This window comes from Prionailurus bengalensis, chromosome A1, assembly GCF_016509475.1.
Source record: "Prionailurus bengalensis isolate Pbe53 chromosome A1, Fcat_Pben_1.1_paternal_pri, whole genome shotgun sequence".
Classification (NCBI taxonomy): domain Eukaryota; kingdom Metazoa; phylum Chordata; class Mammalia; order Carnivora; family Felidae; genus Prionailurus; species Prionailurus bengalensis.
In genome coordinates this window covers 55,471,346-55,492,387 of record NC_057343.1, presented here as the reverse complement: position 1 = coordinate 55,492,387, position 21,042 = coordinate 55,471,346, and the positions used below count along the sequence as shown (strand labels likewise).

General features: G+C 36.3%; 1 pseudogene; it reads right to left on the bottom strand.

Annotated features, from left to right (window-relative positions):
* Nucleotides 1–3,789: 3,789 nt before the first annotated feature.
* LOC122478719 overlaps nucleotides 3,790–21,042 on the bottom strand; it is a 95,092-nt pseudogene continuing 77,839 nt past the window's right edge.

The following is a 21,042-nucleotide window of genomic DNA, read 5'->3' as shown; positions in this document are numbered from 1 at the left end:
TAAAGAAAGAGTTAAAAAATAAAGAGTTAAGTCTTTAGTCAGTTATTGAGATGGTATAACCAAGAGTTTAAAATCAGAAAAGCACTGACCTTTCTTGTTCTATTTTGGGCCAGCATGGGTGTGGGGATGGGGAGGGTTATCTCACTGTTGAGAAAGATCCAGTAAAAGGTTCTGGCAGGTTTTGGACCCAGCAGTGGGGGAAAGAGTGAGAAGGGAGAGCTAGGAATGGAAAAGTATTGGGTAGTTAGAATAGGGAGAAGTGTCTTCAAGGTTTCCCCCCAACGTCTCTCCCCTCCACCTCCTGGCACACACACATAAGGAGGCTTTAACAGAGACAGCTGAAGACCTGGGCCCAACACTGATAAAGAGATCTAGGAATGAAGGCGCCAGAGCTACGAGTGCAGATATGCAGAAAGCGTGGTGGCCAGAGAATACAGTACACTGGCTGTGTGTGGAGCAGGTGTGGGGTGGGCAGCTTCCCTGGAAAGACTGTCAGGTTAAGGACTGTCCTTTATAACTGCATATGGTCAGACCTGAAAAACAGGCCTTAAACAGGCAGTTTTTCACCAGGAACCAGACTCCTCAAATATATATTGACACATTGTATTTTTTTATTCACTGCATTTTTTATTCAGTGCCAAATATTTTGGTTATTTCAAGTCATAGAGATATAGTTCATACGGTCTGAAGTTGAACTGAATTTGTATTTCATTGTTGCTGTCATTATTTTCAGTGTACCGCAGACTCTGGTTCTATTAACAATGGGCTAATTCTATTTTATGCTTGCTGTGGGGCCTAACATCCCAGAGGATTTTTCTGTTTTTCTATTCCACAGTCAGCACTCTGTAGGTCCTGTATACATGCATTGCAGCGTATTCCTCAGAAGTAAAGTGTTATTTATTGCTTTGTGGCTTGGTGCAAGACTCAAAGAAGAGGCAGGAGGTTCTCTGATATACTGGCATTGCCTTAGTCTCAAGCATGGTCTATGTTCCTGGGACCCGCGAGTAGAGTTTTCTCAGTACACCTACGCCTTCCTTCCCCTTTCCTCCCATGGCAGTAAGTCTCTGCCTTGTAGCTCTGGGTGGTCTTGAGCAGGAGGATGTTGCTAACTCTCTCATCGTAGTAGCAGATCTCCACTTTGTATCAGTACAAGCTTCTAGACCTAGTGTGTCTTCTGTCTCTTCTCTAGAAGTATATGGCTTTTACTGCTTCTCCTTCCCAGGTGGCATTATAACTATATCTGGAATTAATAGCAGAGGAGTTCCCTCACCCCTCCCCCTGCCTCCATAAAAGACTGCTATTTTTTGTCTCTGGGTACTTTACTAAATGCTATCAATGTAGTCCTTAATTTGGTTTTAAGTTAATTTTTGTATATAGTACTTTCTTCTTTGTTTTCATTATCGCTATGCCATTAGTTTTACAAAGACTATGGTACATGAGTACGATGATACTAGACCTTCTTTTTCTATAACCCTTTTTTGGGGCATTTGCTAATATGTCCTTGAATGATTTCCCCATCAGAGCAAATGGACAGACATGCACACTATTCCACTGTGGCGCTTCATTGTAGTTCATAGCACAATGTACTATAAATCATTTAACTATTCTCATATTGACAGAGATATAGTTTTCCACTTTTTATGCTATTATAATATTGAAGGAAGCATTTTTGCACATACATCTTTGTACATGTGAGGCAATTTTACTACAGAATACATACTATCATAAGATATGTGGGTACAATATGATAAATGATTTCACTTAAAGGATTACAACAGAATCTTTTTATAGTGAATTTATAATTATTTTCAAGTATTTACTTTCATAAGCTATATGGCATCTAAGGAAATCTACATTTATTCAAAAGAAGTTAACTTAGCTTGCCAATTTAAAAATGCTTAGATTTTTCATAGCTCTATAAGTTTGCTGAAAGTGACATAAAAAATGAAAGAAATCACTCATCAGTAACTTCAATACAATTCCAAACAAAAGTGCTTGGCATGATTTTATAGCCCAGAATTAATAATAATTTAATATTAAAAAGTGAAATTCTTCTATATGCATTTTAAATTTAAAATTATATTAAAGTTTATAAATATAAGCAACTCAACATGACCCTTTTTATTTCAAAGATTGGATAATGTTTTATCATTTTCAGCAATGATTGTCTTTTGCTTATTTATCTTGTGCTTTCCCATGCATAATAAATAAATGCATCTGGGCTAGAGGAGTAAATGTTAGTTAGTAAACCATTCTGTATTAGGGTTCTCCAGACAAATAGAGCCAATGGAATATATAGAAAGAACATATGTAGATATATATAAGAGGAAATTTACTGTAGAAGTTGGCTCACACAGTAATGGAAGCCCAGAAGTACCACAATTTTCTGTCTGCAAGCTAGAGAATCAGGAAAGACAGTGTATTTCTGTCCAGAGACCAAAGACCAGAGAATAAAGGGGCATATGTGTTTTGGTCTGAGTCTAACCACCCAAGGAGTCTGATCACCTGAAAAACAGGAGCCCTGATATTCAAGGACAGGAGAAAATGGATGTCTCAATTCAACAAGAGAGAACAAATTTACCCTTCCTCGACCTTTTTATTCTATTTAGGTCCTCAACAGATCAGATAATGCCCATCTACATTGGTGAAGTTAAACTTCTTTATCCAGTCTGTTGATTCAATGTTAATCTCTTCCAGAGGCATCCTCACAGACACATCTAGAAATAATGTTGCACCTGCTATTTGGATAACTCTTATCAAAACCAAGTTGACGCATAAAATTAACCATTACACATTCTTTGTTATGAATGCCCAGAATAGAATTATCAAGAATAAGAATAAGAACATAATTATCCATCCATAATTAAACCACATGACACTTAGACAATAAGTATAATTTTGGATCTCAGGAAAATTGGTAAAACTTGGCATAGCCTTGGCAAAATTGGTAAACCTTGACATTCTGACAGGTGTGAGATGATATTTCATACAGACTTCATTTTAAAAACAATTAGACTTACAGAAAAAATTGAGAAAATAGTTCCCACATACCTCATACCCAATTTGCCCTATAATTAATATCTTACATTAGCGTACATTTGTTAAAATTCATGAACAAATGTTGATATATTGCTATTAAGTAAACCCCATAAATGCTTAGATTTCCTTAGTTTTTATCTAATGTCCTTTTTCTGTTCTAGAATCTCATCCAGGATACCAAATTACATCTACATTTGTTTTCTTAAGCTCCTCTTGGATGTGATATTTTCACAGACCTAGCTTGTTTGTGAGTCATTGACAGTTTTAAAGGGGTACTGCTCAGGTACTTTGTAGAATTTACAACTCTAGAATTTGCTTGATATTTTTCCCATGATAAGATTGGGTTTATAGATCACCAAGAGGAAGATCACAGATGGAAAGTGCCATTTTCATTGTATCTTTCAAGTGTACATATTAGCAACATAATGACAGTTGATTTGGCAATGAATCACCGGGCTGAGGTAGTATTTACCAGGTTTCTTTACTGTAAAGTTCTCGTCCTCCTTACCCACTTCTATATTGTACACTTTTGAAGTAAGTCACTTGCGCAGTCCACATGTGTGGAACAGATAATTATGCTCCCTGTCTTTGAGAGGGCAGGATCTGCATAAACTATTTGAAATTATTCTGCATGGGGGCTTTGTGTTTGCCCTCCCTTGTTTTAACTTACTGAATTAGCTATTTATATCTGTATGGACTTCATGTTTGTTTTATACTCTGGGTTCTAATTCAATAGTATTATTGTTGATGTTCACAAAAACGATTTTATTAACCTAGTAAAATGAAGACCCAGTCCCTTTGCAACCCCAACCCTATCAAAAGAATGGGGTCAGGAAGGGAGAAACCTGATACAGAAATGTCCCTTGTCCCTCAACATAGAAAGCTGGAGGGAGGAAAATGTGCAGTGCAAACAGTTCACTAGAGGTAGGAGAAGGGAAATGTTAGGCTGGAGTGGTAGCTGAAAAGGAAGAGCAAGAAGGAGAGTGTGGGGCCTTGCTGAAGACCCTGGAAAGACAAGGGGTAGGGGGATGGGAGCCAAAGGAGATGGAAAAAGTAGGTCTGATGGATAGGAATCTGTTTCACTTGATCTTTGGTCAGTCAATTTAGCTGGGGCAGCACACAGTGCTAGATACAACAAATTACCATCACTGTTCCCAAGGCTAAAACCAGCAACCCCACAGTCCCTGTGAGAGGAATGAGGTAATAGGCCAAGGGAGAGCTATTTTCTGGAACCAGAAGCATCTTAAACACCTTTTGGTGGACCAAGAGTGCACACCCATCCCGTAGCTCCTCTCTCCAATAATCACAAATGAATACACATATGCTGTGGGATTGCATCTTCCAAAGTCCATTGGAATTCACTTTGTGTACCACAGGTACACCATACCCAGCCTTCTGAGCATGTAGGACTTGGAAGCCAAAGTTGTAGTTAAATCTTCAAAGCAGTGGAATAAAGACAAACTAGTTGCCTGGGGCTGGAGATATTGGGGCAAAGGGGCTGCAAACATTGGCTTGGTGAACCTCCACAAGGAACCCTTGAAGTCATTCTTGACTCAAAGTAGCCCCTAAGAGCTTTCTCTTGATTCTTTACCATGGAAACTTTGTAGAATGTTGGGAGATAAAACCCATAAAATTGTGGAGGCCTTCTAAGACTATGGCCTCAGGAATTTTCTCTTTCACACTTGTCTATATACTGCCTCCAACAATTTGCCAAAGTTATATTTAAGTGTCCTATCAGATCCGGTAGCTTCTGCTTTCATATGATGACTTTGGCTGTGAGTCTCTGTGTCAGCTTCTCTCTCTCTCTCTCTCTCTCTCTCTCTCTCTCTCTCTCTCTTGGTTTTCAGGTAGTGGTTTTCCCTCTGACTTCAGTTGTTTGATGAGTCTGTAAAAAGTCTTTGATTTTCACAGTATTCTTATTCTTGTTGTAAGGATAAGAGTGATGACTTACAAGAATCTACATGTCAGAGTTGATACAGTAGTATCCCAAAGTCACTTTTCTCATTTCAGTTTGAGGCTCTAGTGTTTGTTCACAACTGTATATATATCATCAGTCTTCCTCGCAAACTTATAATAATACTCTGTTCCAGAATAAAATAGAACAATGCATATAAAATAGTATTATCTTCTGAATCTATATTTTCCATAATGTTACCATGATCTTATAAAACCAGAGACAATGAGCTACTAGACATGCACATAGCAAGAAATACAGTGACATCAAACTGAAGTCAGTTCTTGATACAAAAAAACAAAACAAAAAACCCTTAACATAGTAATGTGCTACAGTAAAATGAAAAAAGACCAACCTCAAAAAAAAACTGGGTGCATTTATTTGATATATTTTGAAATATATATCTGATAAAGAAATATAAGATGAATTTAGAATTTCTGTCGTTTTGTCAAATTCTCAAGATAACAAAATATGATGACAAATAATAAAGTAGTTAAAATGAACAGTGCCAATGCTATATTTTCTACTTCAAGTAGTTTCATGTTTTTAATTTGATGGCTTATCATTGATTTAAAATTTTAAAAAACAAATTAAAATGCAAACAATAATGTTTCTGTTAAATTCAGTACATATTTATGTTATCTTTTTATCATGTTTCCAACATTATTTGTCAAGCTAACAATTAAGCACATGATGTTTTCCTTTCCCTATACTCATAATTTAACACTTAATTGAAGAATGATCAGAGTTAATTTTAAAGCAAAAAAAAAAATCTCTGAATTGTCACCGGATTAATATATATAGTTGAATGTATATAAGAATACTAGGGGACAATAAGCTCAAAAGCTACCAGGATTTAATAGGCAGTATGTAAAAAATAGAAAATGGTGGAAAATTAGGTAAAATAAAGCATTCTTAAACCATCCAAAAAATGGCATCTGCAACTCAGCTTTAGGTAATTGCTAGCATAATTGCTTTTAAAGTGATGCCAAAAAAATCTAGATTTTTGGTTTTAAATGCTGGATCAATATTTTCACACAATATGAGCAAAATCAATTATATCTACTGGCTGAATTTGGATTCAAGCAAAAATTGTTTAACTCCAGAGCACAAAGCACTAGCAATTCATGATAAATAATAAATTTTTAAGTTAAAACAAATTATACATGTACATGAATGAAATATATAACTTTTAAAAAGACATGTTTTGGGGTCAGAAATAATTTGCAAGCCAAGAATCTGAAAACGCTGTCACTCCCAACCATGGTAGACATTAAGGATGTTCTCTGATACCTCCTTTTCTTTGTGAGTATATTCTCCCAGACCTTTATACAGAAAAGGAGCCATACGAGTAGTTCCTGTCAGTGAAACACCACTGGCAAATAGATATGTATATCATATGTAGTCTGAAAGCACGGAAGTTACAAAGTAAATCACCAGTCTCTGCCCCCTCCCATGCATAATTTAGAGGTAATATTCAGGTAATGGAGGAGCAAGACTGAAATAGTGTGGTTTGAGGCCCTGGAGATTTGCCAAAATCTGTAGAAGACTTAGGATGAGCAAGAAATTAACATATGTCCGTAAAGCCACTGATATTTTAAACTTATGTATTATTACAGCATAAACTACCCCTGTCTGAAAAATACAGCAACAAAGAAAACTATGATATTTGAAAGACAACTACCAAAATTCACCCACTCAACATTCTCTAACACACTAGTATTAAGAATGAAAGTGAAGATATTCATTAATACAGATTTATCAGGTATCAAAAAGATGAAAGAATTTTATGAAAACAAATTTGGATGACACACAAGTCTGAAGCAAGAAATGAAGACAAATTTTGAAAATAATTTTTTAAAAGTCTTAATTCTAAAAGACTTAACTGGTGAAGTATTTTTGAAATTGAAGGTGTCACTGATTTTTTTTCAAAACTGATTGCCCATCACTCACGAACTCTTCCAGATAATAGAAATAAGACAAATATTTCTTAATTCTTATCATAAGCCATAATTAACTCAGAACAAAACTCAACAGGGCATTACAAGGAAGACAGATTTAAGACCAACATTTTTTTTGGCATGTAGATGCAAAAATTCTTATGAGGAATTATTAAATCAAATCCACTGATATATTACAGAGGATAATGCATTATAACCCAGTAAAATTTAATCTAGAAAGGCAAAAAGTATTTAATATTTGAAAGTCACTCAAATAAAATAATTCAGTTGATTAATGGAAAAGGTGTAAACTAGGTATGATCGTGCATACATGCAGCATTGATAGATACAGAAAGAAATTACAACAGTAAACGCATTGACTTTAGATAAGTTTATATTAAAACACAGCAGACTTGAAATAAAAGGGAACTTTCTTAAAAAGATAAAGAATTCTATAAGAAAATGTATCAGATCCAGTAGTGAAACACTTAACTTACGGTCCCTTCCTCAAGTCAAGAATCAGATTTGAATGTCACATTCCGGCACTCTTCTTCAACATTCCAATGTAGTTGAGTCCATGTAATAGAGCATGTATACATAAACACAAAACATGAGACTTGGGAAGAAAGAAATAAACTTGCTTATTTACATAGGACGGTATTGTGTGCCTTCACTGTTCAAAAGAATATACATATAACACAATATAAATTAATAAGGGAATATAGCAGTCACTCCATAAAATATTAATACACTAAAATTAATTTTGTGTTTTTATGCTGTGCAAAGACAAATGAAAATTAAATTTAAATTACCACTCACACCAGCAAGAAAAACATCAAATTTATTGTAATAAATCTAATTAAAAATAATGAAAGTCTTCTTCAACTGAAAATTATAAAATATTATTGAGAAAAATAAAACAAGAGCTAAATAAATGGAGCAATATTCTAGAATCATGAATTGGCAAGCTCAATACTCTTAAAGTTGTCAATTTTCCCAAATAACTCTCAATATATCACTTTTTAAATGTACATTAAGAAATTAAAAGCTGGTTCTAAAATTCATATATAAATGCAAAGTTTGGACTAAGAACAGATAAAGTAATCTTTTTTTTTTTCTGAAATTTATTGACAAATTGGTTTCCATACAACACCCAGTGCTCATCCCAAAAGGTGCCCTCCTCAATACCCATCACCCATCCTCTCCTCCCTCCCACCCCCCATCAACCCTCAGTTTGTTCTCAGTTTTTAACAGTCTCTTATGCTTTGGCTCTCTCCCATTCTAACCTCTTTTTTTTTTTTTTTTTCCTTCCCCTCCCCCATGGGTTCCTGTTAAGATTCTCAGGATCCACATAAGAGTGAAACCATATGGTATCTGTCTTTCTCTGTATGGCTTATTTCACTTAGCATCACACTCTCCAGTTCCATCCACGTTGCTACAAAAGGCCATATTTCATTTTTTTCTCATTGCCACGTAATATTCCATTGTGTATATAAACCACAATTTCTTTATCCATTCATCAGTTGATGGACATTTAGGCTCTTTCCATAATTTGGCTATTGTTGAGAGTGCTGCTATGAACATTGGGGTACAAGTGGCCCTATGCATCCGTGCTCCTGTATCCCTTGGATAAATTCCTAGCAGTGCTATTGCTGGGTCATAGGGTAGGTCTATTTTTAATTTTCTGAGGAACCTCGACACTGCTTTCCAGAGCGGCTGCACCAATTTGCATTCCCACCAACAGTGCAAGAGGGTTCCCGTTTCTCCACATCCTCTCCAGCATCTATAGTCTCCTGATTTGTTCATTTTGGCCACTCTGACTGGCGTGAGGTGATACCTGAGTGTGGTTTTGATTTGTATTTCCCTGATAAGGAGCGACGCTGAACATCTTTTCATGTGCCTGTTGGCCATCCGGATGTCTTCTTTAGAGAAGTGTCTATTCATGTTTTCTGCCCATTTCTTCACTGGGTTATTTGTTTTTCGGGTGTGGAGTTTGGTGAGCTCTTTATAGATTTTGGATACTAGCCCTTTGTCCGATATGTCATTTGCGAATATCTTTTCCCATTCCGTTGGTTGCCTTTTAGTTTTGTTGGTTGTTTCCTTGGCTGTGCAGAAGCTTTTTATCTTCATAAGGTCCCAGTAATTCACTTTTGCTTTTAATTCCCTTGCCTTTGGGGATGTGTCAAGTAAGAGATTGTTACGGCTGAGGTCAGAGAGGTCTTTTCCTGCTTTCTCCTCTAAGGTTTTGATGGTTTCTTGTCTCACATTTAGGTCCTTTATCCATTTTGAGTTTATTTTTGTGAATGGTGTGAGAAAGTGGTCTAGTTTCAACCTTCTGCATGTTGCTGTCCAGTTCTCCCAGCACCATTTGTTAAAGAGGCTGTCTTTTTTCCATTGGATGTTCTTTCCTGCTTTGTCAAAGATGAGTTGGCCATATGTTTGTGGGTCTAGTTCTGGGGTTTCTATTCTATTCCATTGGTCTATGTGTCTGTTTTGGTGCCAATACCATGCTGTCTTGATGATGACAGCTTTGTAGTAGAGGCTAAAGTCTGGGATTGTGATGCCTCCTGCTTTGGTCTTCTTCTTCAGAATTCCTTTGGCTATTCGGGGCCTTTTGTGGTTCCATATGAATTTTAGGATTGCTTGTTCTAGTTTCGAGAAGAATGCTGGTGCAATTTTGATTGGGATTGCATTGAATGTGTAGATAGCTTTGGGTAGTATTGACATTTTGACAATATTTATTTTTCCAATCCATGAGCAGGGAATGTCTTTCCATTTCTTTAAATCTTCTTCAATTTCCTTCATAAGCTTTCTATAGTTTTCAGCATACAGATCCTTTACATCTTTGGTTAGGTTTATTCCTAGGTATTTTATGCTTCTTGGTGCAATTGTGAATGGGATCAGTTTCTTTATTTGTCTTTCTGTTGCTTCATTGTTAGTGTATAAGAATGCAACTGATTTCTGTACATTGATTTTGTATCCTGCAACTTTGCTGAATTCCTGTATCAGTTCTAGCAGACTTTTGGTGGAGTCTATCGGATTTTCCATGTATAATATCATGTCATCTGCAAAAAGCGAAAGCTTGACTTCATCTTTGCCAATTTGGATGCCTTTGATTTCCTTTTGTTGTCTGATTGCTGATGCTAGAACTTCCAGCACTATGTTAAACAGCAGCGGTGAGAGTGGGCATCCTTGTCGTGTTCCTGATCTCAGGGAAAAAGCTTTCAGTTTTTCCCCGTTGAGGATGATGTTAGCTGTGGGCTTTTCATAAATGGCTTTTATGATCTTTAAGTATGTTCCTTCTATCCCGCAGATAAAGTAATCTTAAAGGGAAAACAGCCTGGCTAAAGAAGTAATAATACAAAATATTAAGGCCTGTTATAAGTTGAGATAATTAAGACAGAAAGGCAATGGTGAGAGAAAAGAAAAACTGAATAGTGGCACAGAATAGAAAGCCCAGTCTTTCTATTCTAAGAGTCTAAGCAAAGACTCTCGCACATAAAGAGTCACTTGTTTATGACAAAGAGAACACCTCACACAGTGGGGAAAGGATAGCCTTCAATAAATGATGCTGTCTCACCTGGAAAAAATATTTTAATGCGCTTATATAGCTAGATGAATGGTTAATATAATCGTAAATGTTAAAACAAAAGCTTATTAAAAAATCATAGGTGAACAAAGATTGAAGAAGACATACAGTGCCTATGTGCAGAGGGAGGGGGGATGGGTGCGTTTGTGTGTGTGTTTATGTGTAACACTATGTTAAAATTATGAACTTCTAGTCATCAAAAAACAACATTAAGAGAATAAATAGACCACTATCAGAATGGAACATGTATGTAAAATATATTCACATGTAATAAAGTACTTGATTCAGAAATATTCACAAATTTTTATGAAAATTAGTTGAAAAAGGCAAAAAATAGCAATAGAAATATAATTTAAAACTTGACCAATTATATCACATAAAGGAATATATAAATAGCCAATAAAAATACTCAACACCATTAGTCATCAAGGGTATGCAAGTAAAAAGCAACAATATAACATCACACACCCACCAAAATGGCTAAAATGACAAAAATAAAAAATGCCACGGTTTGAGCAACAGTTATTCTCATACAGCACTATTTGTAGAGAATTTAAATTAGTAAAATCATTTTTGAATTTTGTCAAGCAGAGTGCATGTTCTAAGACACAATGATTTTACTACTTAGTGTATACTCCAAAAGAATGTATAAATATGTTCATCAAAAGCCATGCACTAGAATGATCATGTCAGTACTACTCATAACAGCCTCCAGCTGAAAACAATCTAAATGTACAACAGATGGATGGATGGATATCATCACTATAAAATTCCAGCAAATGAAGTCAAAAACACATGAGAATATGCTAGTCAATTCTTTTTATCTGAATGCACAAATATAATTAACCTTTTTGAAGTCAGGATATTGGAAACTTTTAGGATATAAGTACTAACTGGAAGGAAGCAGCACAAGGACAGTTTCTGGGGTGCTGAAGAAGTTTTGTTGCTTAATTTGGGTACTTTGGGTACTAGTTATACGGTGTTTGGAGGCGGTCCTCTATAGGCCTCTTTTATTTGTATACATCTTGCAGAGTATTTGAAGATTATAAGGCCTTGATCTCCCCTCACTCAAGACCATTTTTTTAGGATTGTTTATGCAACTGGCATTTTTGAGAGGTCATATTATGCCTGTCTCCACACAAAGAATACTCTTGCTCAATACTTGCCAAAAAAAAACAACAGCAGTTAAGCTCATGGCACTATTGTGATGCAACACACTGCTCAAGCAGACTATATCTCTGGCTTTCCAGGTTAATGTGAAACTATGCTGGTACTCAGGCTGTTACTTTTTCAGGAATAATGAAGTTATTTGTCTCTGACCCAGAGGGCTTGGATCTTCTGTCAGCATCCATGTGACCACAGCAGGCTGTCTTAACTTGTGAGTAGGGTAAAGTCAATCCCCCACAGTTTTGGTGGAGAGGATGGGACACTTAATAGAGACATGGATTTCTGGGAAAATGTCAATTAAGGATTTGAGGAAATCCTTGAGAACCAGTGATAGATAATCTTGACAAAATGATATGATTATTTGGCCAAGACATAGTTCTCCAATTTGTTGCCTGTTTTAAGGAGGAAAAATACCAGGGGATAGGCTCAAAAGCAGCTCTCCTATAGCATGAGCACTAACTGGTCTACCAACCATATTGAAAAAACTAGCAATGAGACCCTTTCGGAGTTGAAGGAAGGCTCTACAACCTGCAACTATATTTACAGAGATACACATTTACAAGCTACATGACCAGTACATTGACTAGTTCACCTGGAACATGCAAATATAAGGCATATAATGCTCAGTAAGAAGGAATGACAAGCAGGTAGTCTGCCTTTCTGGTCAGCCTCTCTTGTAGTTTCTCATTCCAGCCTTAGATCCATGCTGCAATGAGAGTAAAACCTCTCAAAGTTGTCAACATGAGTCCTGACTGCTATCAGGGAGCTTTGGCTGGTTCAGAATATTTTACTGAGAAAAGCAAACTACTATAGAAAACAAAATATTAAGCATTGACTAGTATTAGCCTCTTACTGTCTCTTTTTTTTTTTCCTAATGCTGATGAGAATGACCTCTGTGTGTGAATTTTTGTCTGTGTGTATAATATATTTGTGTCTCCCAATCCTGGTGCCTCTCTTTACCTCTGAACTCTTCTCTAAGGAAAAATATGTATGCACTCTCCCTGTTTTCAATGGGGAGAGTGAAAGCCATGCATCACCACCATCAAGCATTCAGGGACTCCCAGGAAATGGATAAGGGACATAAATTTTTATGACCCTGGTGGCACCAAGTGCCCAAATTACTATCTTACCAGGTTTTTTAGGAGGAAAGGGCACCCAAATTCAACAGATGTAGCTCAGAAGGAACCCATAGTGAGGAAGGAAGGTTGAATTGTTGCTGTTTTGACCCCCTTAGCTAAGGGAATAAAACAGTTGATGTGCTACAGGCACATCCTTTATATTCTCATCCTATATATTCAAAGGAGATTCTCCCATTCTCTCAGGGATGACTTATGTAGTGATAATGAGACATAAATTACACTACAACCTTCCTTCCTATCCTCTCCCAGGTAGCCTGGGAGAAATTATAATCACAGGAGGAAAAAGACAATACTTTAGAAAATTAATTGCATCTTAAATACTCAAAAAAACCATTTCCCAAAACAAAGGTGTCACCTTTCTGATGTAACCACCAGGTATACTGTTTTTGAAATAGCTGAATGCATGCCACAGGCAGGTCTGTGAATCTCCAGCCTGATATCCACATTTGGCAGTGGTCACTTCAGACTCAACAAATAACAGTGCAAGAAGGGCCCTACAAGCCTTGATTGCCAAATGGAAATTGTGTTTTCAAGAGAGCAGCTGACTTGGTCTTGGCAGCATCTCAGATTTGCATTAAAAAGTGAAAGCAACCCCTTTGGGGGGAATCCTTATCTTTCACTTCACTGCCTTAAGCAAAACTTCTGGCTCAATGAGGCTTTCCACTCACAGAGATTTCCTTAAATGCCTGGGCCTGGTTCACTGGTTGTTCATCTATGTTAAAATATGATGGTGTGCATTGTACTGCTGTGGAAAACCATCTGTGCACAATCAGCACCCGCTATGTATAACCAAGGGCCAATATGGTCTCTTTTCTGAGTTGGCAGAACTCAGAAAATTGTTCATAGCCAGGCCATTAGAAACCTTGATGAACTTTGAGACATTGTTATTATCTCCTAGGCAGTTGCCTATAGTCTAATTGTTTGGTCTGCCATTTGGGAGACTATAGACTGGCGTATTAAAGACATTTCTCTTTGAAGCCATGAACTGTAGGGAAAGAAACTTCCCTGCCACTAATAAGAAATTCTCGGTCACAAATGTAGATGCCCATGGTAAAGATATGTTCTCTGATAGGACCATTTGGAATCAAGCCTCCCCCCGTCTCCACCAAACTGATGAAATTCCTATTGGGAAAACCCCAGTAATCAAAATTACGTTTTCGTTTGGGGGCTACCATGTTTGCTACCAGAACTATACTTCTTGTGTAGAAGCCTGGCAAAAACTTTCCTGCTTCAAAGCCATAATAGATTACACACTATTGTGATCATAAGACACCTGCACGTATTTAAGGAATTCCCATCAGGATTCTTCAACAACTCCACACATCTCTCCAATATGAGGTGACCCAATATGAGGTGACCCCATATTGGGGAAGCTCCTCAGAGTGATGACCGACTCATTACTTATGCACACTCTCTGGGAGTTTATTGCTATGATAGGGATCTTCCAATTAGAAAATGTAGTAAGAATTTTTTTCCCTGATGTCAGCTTACATCAGTGACACCACCTTGACCTTGGAAAGCCTTCAGCTCAGCCTAATTCATTGCCCAGAGTGGTTATGAATGATAGAATTACCCTAGACTTCACCCTTGCAGGCCAAGGCAGAGTCAGTGCAATCAATAATAAATCCTGATGCATCTGAATTATTGCCTTGGGACAAATAGAAAGTCAAAACAAATATAAGGAGAAAGCCTCCTACTTTTCTAAGGTAGACTCAATGACTTACTTGATATTTTCCCCTTCTGGTTGGGCATGGATCCCGGAGGGCTTGATTGAGGAAAATACTGTATGTTGTTGATATAGGCTGAACATTTGTGTCTTCCCCAAATCCGTACATGTTGAAATCCTGTGTTACATGTGATAGCATGTCGAAGGGGGCCTCATAAATGAGCTTAATAACATTATGAAAGAGGTCTCAGAGATTCCCCATGCCTCTTGCCCCATATGAGGACACAAAGAGAAGATTGCAACCCAGAAGAGGGCCTTTACCTGACCATGCCGGCACCCTGCTCTTGGAATTCCAGCCTCCAGGACTGTGAGATACAAAGTCTATTGTTTCTGAGCTACAGAGTCTATGGTATTTTGTTATAGCAGCCAGAATGGACTAAGACAGTTGCCCCATCTTAGTTATTAGAATCTTACTGATAGGAATCCTAGTTAAATGAGACAGATTGAAAGGATTTGATTTCAGCCTCAGTTTGTCACCTAAGATTGGTCAGATGTGAAAATGTTTTAGAGGTTAAGACAGTGCATGACCCAGGGCGAATTGTGGGAAGCCCATCATTAATTCATTGTGCTCATATAGATCTTTCTATATAGATTTTGGGATTATAAGGCCCTAAAAGCTATTTAAACTGGGTTATTTTTTAGGATTGTTCATAGAGCTCAGATTTTGGAAAGGTGTAATACTGTCTCTTTTTTCACAAAGGTCTGGCTTTCTTCCTGCTTGTCACAACATAAGTGGGTCTCTTATGTTCAGAGTTCCTTTCCTGTGGTGCAGTAGACGTATACCAGCTTCAGTTGACTCTCTATATTGCCCTATGGGACTTAGGGTTTAGGGATCCAGAACAACCATGATGATATGATTACCTTGTTTTTGATCCAGGAATTTGATATTTTCTGTCAGCATCCATGTAACTATGGCTGACTCACTTATTAGCTATTAAATAGGGCCAATCAATTCCGTTGTACCAGGTGTTTTCATAAATCATCAATCTCTATATTACAGTATCTACATATTTCTATGTATTCATATATAATAAATAATTTTAAAGATTTAAACCTATAACAATTAGATAGATGACCTAGGATAAGATGAGAGAAAATTAAATATATGATATAGATTACATTTATTATAGCTTAATTAAAAAAAAATTTTTAAGATTTTCATCCTCCCAGAAAGAAGAAAAGCATTGGTAGCTATGAGATTTTATGACAGATTCTATCTCAGAAGTTTATTTTCTATCTGAATTAAATTTTACATATAGAGATAATATTTTTTTCACAAAGTGAAGCTTTATACTTTCACTGCTGCTTTATTAAATATATTAATTTGCCAGAAGAAAAAATATGATGAGAACAAAATAGCCTCAAATACCATTACATAGATAATACTTGTAGATAAAAACAGCAAACATACATAAACAAACACACATGTGCGCAGACTATTCACATCAGCTATTTTCACTTAATAACTTGGAGGTTTTTTCATTTCAACAGATACGTTCATTATAATGGCCAGCAGGCAAATTATTGTATATATAATTAATAATGTGTTACCTACTGATGGGGATATACATTAGTTCTGGGATTTACTAATACACAATGAACAAAAACATATTAAAATTTTTAGACCTAATACTTCAGCTAAAATACTTCCTTGATAATTGAATAAGAGGTTAAATTGAAATTAGGACTCCTAAATCTTGAGGGCTGAATATAATAATTCTTTAGTGCTCTAGAAACTGTTTGAAGGTCTTTTCTTCACAGAAGAATAAAATTATTTCACTCCTTTCAAAAACACTTATTACACCTAAATATTGCCTTTTATAACAATGACAGTTTGCTATCTGTTCACATTAAAATATATCCCTCATTTATATATTTTACTTATTGCCTTATTTATTCTATTTTCCTTTCTATTATTTATTTATTACTTTTAAGCTAAATCTTCTCAAGGTGCAAATTAAAAGTGAAAAAAATATTAAGATAGCAATGGAAAAAAAAACAAAAATAAAATTAAGAAAACAGTTTTATCAAAAAGAATAAAATGTTTAGGAATGAATTTAAGAAAAAACACACAAAACATACTCTGAAAACTAAAAACACAACTGAAAGAAATTTTTTAAAAAGCAAAATGAGGGGCGCCTGGGTGGCGCAGTCGGTTAAGCGTCCGACTTCAGCCAGGTCACGATCTCGCGGTCCGTGAGTTCGAGCCCCGCGTCAGGCTCTGGGCTGATGGCTCAGAGCCTGGAGCCTGTTTCCGATTCTGTGTCTCCCTCTCTCTCTGCCCCTCCCCCGTTCATGCTCTATCTCTGTCCCAAAAATAAATAAACGTTGAAAAAAAAATCTTTAAAAAGCAAAATGAATGGAAAGACATCCATGTTCATACATCTGAAGACTTAATGTTGTTAAGACAGCAATACTCTCCAAATTAATCCATAGATTCAGTGTGGTCCTATCAGAATCCTAGCTAGCTTTCTGGAAGAAATTAGCAAACTGATTCAGAAATTAACATTGAAACTTAAGGAGGGGCGCCTGGGTGGCGCAGTCGGTTAAGCGTCCGACATCAGCCAGGTCACGATCTCGCGGTCTGGGAGTTCGAGCCCCGGGTCAGGCTCTGGGCTGATGGCTCAGAGCCTGGAGCCTGTTTCTGATTCTGTGTCTCCCTCTCTCTCTGCCCCTCCCCCGTTCATGCTCTGTCTCTCTCTGTCCCAAAAATAAATAAACGTTGAAAAAAAAAATTAAAAAAAAAAAAAAAGAAACTTAAGGAACAAAAAACAGCCAAAACAATCTTGATATAGAAGAATAAAGTTGGAGAAATCACTCCTATTGATTTTAAAACTTACTACAAAGCAACTGTAAGCAAGACAATTTGGTGCTGGAGTAGAATAAATAAATAAACAGAAGAGAATTGAGAGTCCAGAAATAAACATAAGTACCTACGTCATTTGATTCTCAGCAAGGGTGACAAGACATTTAATTAGGAAAGAACAGCCTTTTCACAAATGATACTGAGACAACTGGGTATCTACATGCATAGGAATGAAGATGAACTCCTACCAAACTCCATACAAAGATTAATTAAAAAATAGGTTAAACATATAAATGTTAAGAGCAGTGGCTATAAAATTCATATAATAAAACATAGGCCCAAGTCTTTGCAACCTTCAGTTTAGCAGTTTTTTTCTAGATATGACCCCAAAAACACAAACAACAAATGAAAAAAAATAGATATTTTGGAGTTAATCCAAAATAAAATGTGTTTCAAGAGACACTATCAAGAAACTTAAAAGAAAGCTCACAGGATAGGAAAAAATATTTGCAAATCATGTATCTGATGGGAATTGTAGCTAGATTATCAAAGAACTCAAACTTCAATAATAAAAAGACAACACAAAACATGGGAAAGAATGGCTAAAATTCAAAACACTGACAACACCAAATGCTCACAAGGATATGGAGCAATAGGAGCTCTCATTCACCGTTGATGAGAATGCACATTGAGACACCCACTTTGCAAGACCTCTTGGCATTTTCTTAAAGTTAAACATAGTCTTACCATACAATCTGAAATGCACTCCTAGGTATGTTTCCAATGAGTTGAAAACATGTTTGCACAAAAATATATGAACAAATACTCATAATTTCAAAAATTAGAAACAGCCAAAATGCCCTTCAATTGATGAATGGATAAATAAACTATAGTATGTCCATAAATTGGCATAAAATGACTTATCAAACCATGAATAGACATGGGGAAATACTAAATGTGTATTGGTAAGGGAAAGAAACCATTCTGAAAAGGCCACATACTGTATGATTCCAACTCTATGACACTTTGGAAAAGGCAAAACTATAGACAGTAAAAAGATAGATGGTTGCCAGAGGTCCAAAGGGAGAGAGTAAGGGATAAAGAAGTGGAGCACAGAGCATTTTTAGGTCAGTGAAACTATTCTGTAATGCTGGATACATGAAATTATGCTTTTGCCAAAATGCATAAAACTGTGTGAAGTCTAAACTATTGACTTTTAGTTAATGACCAGGAATTTTGTTTCCTTAATTATAACAAATATATGACATTAATGTAAGATATTAATGGGGAAAATTATCTGCAGGGCTAGAGGATATGTATGTGAACTTTCTGTGCTTTTTGTTCCATTTTTCTGTAAACCTAAACTGCTCTAAAAATAGTCTATTAACTTTTTTTTTAATGGGCAAAAGATATAAATAGACTTTTCTCAGAAGAAGATGTACAAATAGTCAATAAGCATTATAAAGATGCTTGGCATCATTAGTCAATGGAGAAATAGAAATCAAAAGTACAGTGAGATTCCACTAGGTGTCCATTAGGATGGGAGAATAGAAAAGTCAAATATCAAGTGTTACAGAGGTGTGGAGAAGTCAGTACACTTATCCACTGCTGGTGGATACGTAAAATACTGCAGCCACTTTGTAAACACTCTAGCAGTTTCTCCAACAGTCAAACACCAAAGGGTGCCTGGGTGGCTCAGTCAGTTGAGTGTTCGACTCTTGATTTTGGTTCAGGTCATAGTCCCAGGGTTGTGGGATTGAGCCCCGTGTTGGGCTCTCCACTGAGCACGGAACCTGCTTGAGATTCTCTTTCTTTCCCTCTGCCCCTCTCCCCTGCTTTCTCTCTCAAATAAAAATTTTTCAAAAAATTAAAAAAATCCTGAGTTACCATATTTCCCAACAATTCCACTTCTAGATATAAACCCAAGGCTCATTTAACATATCTGCATATAAAAACTTGTATATGAATGTAGCAACATTATTCATAATAGTCAAAAGGTGAAAACAAGCCAAATGTCAATCACCTGACAAAATGTGGTATACCCATATAGTGGAATATCATGTAGTCATAAAAAAAAGAGTGAAGTATTGATATATAACATCATACACATTAACCTTAAAAACATCATTATGTGAAAGATGCCAGTCGTAAAAGACCATGTGTGATATGATTCCATTTACAGGAAACCCACAAAAGGGAACTCTGTAGAGACAAAAGCAGATTAGCAGTTGCCTAAGGGCATTGCCTTAGGCCAATGCCTAAGGGGTATTTAGAGGGAGATAACAAAAGTGGGAAAGGTATCTTTCTGGGATGATAAAAATGTTCTAAATTTGGTTGTGATGATGGTTGCACAACTCTGTGAATATAATTTAAAAAACTGGATTGTACACTTTTTTTTCTTTTTTTTAATTTTATTTTATTTTTTTAATTTTTTTTTCAACGTTTATTTATTTTTTGGGGGACAGAGAGAGACAGAGCATGAACGGGGGAGGGGCAGAGAGAGAGGGAGACACAGAATCGGAAACAGGCTCCAGGCTCCGAGCCATCAGCCCAGAGCCTGATGCGGGGCTCGAACTCCCAGACCGCGAGATCGTGACCTGGCTGAAGTCGGACGCTTAACCGACTGCGCCACCCAGGCGCCCCAGATTGTACACTTTAAATGAGTGAATTGTATAGTGTCTCAATTATAGCTCAGGAAAGCTGTTGCAAAAAATATCTCCATACAAGATAACAAAAGATTATATTAACAATGATTAATAGCATAGGTTATAGAGCATGATGGTGTATGTTCATAAACCAACTCTGCCACTTACTAACTCTAATCTTCAAGTATCTTAATTTTATTTGGAAAATCAAGGTAGTACCAATGATTTTCTCAAGGGATTTATTTGTGCGTGTGTGGGGGGGGTGGGGAGACACACATGTATAAAATAATCCATTCAAAATACATAAGACAATGTCTATACATAGTTAAGTTGCATATATTTGCTTTAATGATGATACTAATCATTCAGCAAAGGAGTTTCCGAGTTTTAGAAACTAAATAACTTTTATGGGGTCTCTTTTGAGAAGGTAGAAAGTGATATTAATAAATATCAAGCAAATTTTTATATTATTGTAAAAGAGGATGATGTATATTTAGCAAGAGTTTTGAAAAGCACTGGAGAAACTTGGAATTATTATTTTTTTAATTGTCTCAGTATCCTACCTTTGTTGTAAAGACATCCAAGTAAGGAAGGTATTTCTCCTGGTTTCTCTAATTATTGAAAATAATTTTAGTAATATAATGCCAGCTTGCACCAGTTTTAAATTCACCAGGAAACCTCCCCTTTTCATATATGTCTCCTTTAAATCTGTTCTCCTTTGTCAGGATATGTATGTAGCACACTTGTACAACCAATAAACAGTTTCAAAGAGTGTAAAGATTGATCATAAGAAACCTAATAAAAGAGAATGAAAAAAATCACAGCAAGTTGAGCTGCTGTGTCTGGACCCAACAGGGTATCTCAATAAACCCCACCTTAATTCACCATGCTGTCACCAGATAACGATGAAACCCCAACCCCTTACTATATTCTCTTCAACCTTGGTATCTTTGAATGCATTTTATTGCTTAGAAAAAAAATATATCATGTCTGATATTATTGTCTTTGAATTGCCAAATTACTTATGATTAAACCAT